Source organism: Canis lupus, unplaced genomic scaffold (genome assembly GCF_011100685.1).
Source record: "Canis lupus familiaris isolate Mischka breed German Shepherd unplaced genomic scaffold, alternate assembly UU_Cfam_GSD_1.0 chrUn_S2038H2237, whole genome shotgun sequence".
Classification (NCBI taxonomy): Eukaryota; Metazoa; Chordata; class Mammalia; order Carnivora; family Canidae; genus Canis; species Canis lupus.
Genome location: NW_023330914.1, coordinates 1 through 1,694, shown reverse-complemented (window position 1 = coordinate 1,694; position 1,694 = coordinate 1). Strand labels below are relative to the sequence as shown.

At 40.0% G+C, this 1,694-nt stretch overlaps 1 pseudogene; it reads left to right on the top strand.

Moving 5' to 3' along the window:
* The first annotated feature begins 429 nt into the window (after positions 1 to 429).
* Positions 430 to 1,689, top strand: LOC119878893 (annotated as a pseudogene).
* The last annotated feature ends 5 nt before the right edge of the window (positions 1,690 to 1,694 follow it).

Genomic DNA, 1,694 nt, shown 5'->3' with positions numbered 1-1,694 from the left:
TCATAGGATGGTTCTATTTTTAACTTTTTGAGGGATCTTGATACCATCTTCCATAGTTCCTGGACCAGTTTGCATTCCTACCAATAGTGCACAAAGTCTCCTTTTTCTCCACATCCTTGCCAGCACTTGTTTCTTGTGTTTTTTTTTTTATTTCAGCCAATCTGACAGGTGTGAAGTGATATTTCTTTGTGGTTTGATCTGCATTTCCTGATGATGAGTAATGTTGAGCATCTTTTCATGTGTCTGTTGGGTTAGGGTTAGGGTAAGCAATATACAAATTTTATATATATTTATTTTTATATATTTATAAATATAAATATTAAAACATATAAATATATTTAAAGCTGATAGTTCTTTAATTTTGAGTGCATTCTAAAAGAACTACTTTTGCCCTCCGGTCTCGGGCGTGAGCCGTGAAGGGTTAGCGCATGTGCCGAAGCCGCGGAACCATGGCGTCCCTTTCCCTCACACCTGTGAACATCTTCAAGGCTGGAGCTGATGAAGAGAGAGAGGAGACGGCTCGGCTGTTGTCTTTTATTGGTGCCATTGTTATTGGAGACTTGGTGAAGAGCACCCTAGGACCTAAGGGCATGGATAAGATTCTATTAAGCAGTGGACGAGATGCTTCTCTTATGGTAACCAATGATGGTGCAACTATTCTAAAAAACATCAGTGTGGACAATCCAGCAGCTAAAGTTTTAGTTGATATGTCAAGGGTTCAAGATGATGAAGTTGGTGATGGTACTACCTCTGTTACTGTTCTGGCAGCAGAATTACTAAGGGAAGCAGAAACTTTGATTGCAAAAAAGATTCACCCACAGACCATCATTATGGGTTGGAGAGAAGCCACAAAGGCAGCAAGACAGGCTCTGTTGAATTCTGCAGTTGATCATGGTTCTGACGAAGTTAAGTTCCATCAAGATTTAATGAACATTGCGGGAACAACATTGTCCTCAAAACTTCTTACTCATCACAAAGACCACTTTACTCAGCCTTAGAAGCTGTTCTCAGACTGAAAGGCTCTGGTAATCTGGAGGCAATTCATGTCATCAAGAAGCTAGGAGGAAGTCTGGCAGATTCCTATTTAGATGAAAGCTTTCTGTTGGATAAAAATTGGAGTAAATCAACCAAAGCGAATTGAAAATGCTAAAATTCTCATTGCGAATACTGGTATGGATACAGCCAAATAAAGAATTTGGTTCCAGGGTAAGAGTTGATTCTACAGCAAAGGTTGGTGAAATAGAATATGCCGAAAAGGAAAAAATGAAGAAGAAAGTTGAACGTATTCTTAAGCATGGGATAAATTGCTTTATTAACAGGCAGTTAATTTACAATTATCCTGAACAGCTCTTTGGTGCTGCTGGTGTTATGGCTATCGAACATACAGATTTTGCAGGTGTGGAATGCCTAGCTCTTGTTATAGGTGGTGAAATTGCCTCTACCTTTGACCACCCAGAACTAGTGAAACTTGGAAGTTGCAAGCTTATTGAGGAAGTCATGATTGGAGAAGATAAACTTATCCACTTTTCTGGGGTAGCCCTTGGTGAAGCTTGTACCATTGTTTTTGGGTGGTGCCACTCAACAGATTTTAGATGAAGCAGAAAGATCTTTGCATGATGCTCTTTGTGTTCTGCCCAAACTGTGAAGGATTCTAGAACAGTGTATGGAGGAGGCTGTTCTGAGATGCTGATGGC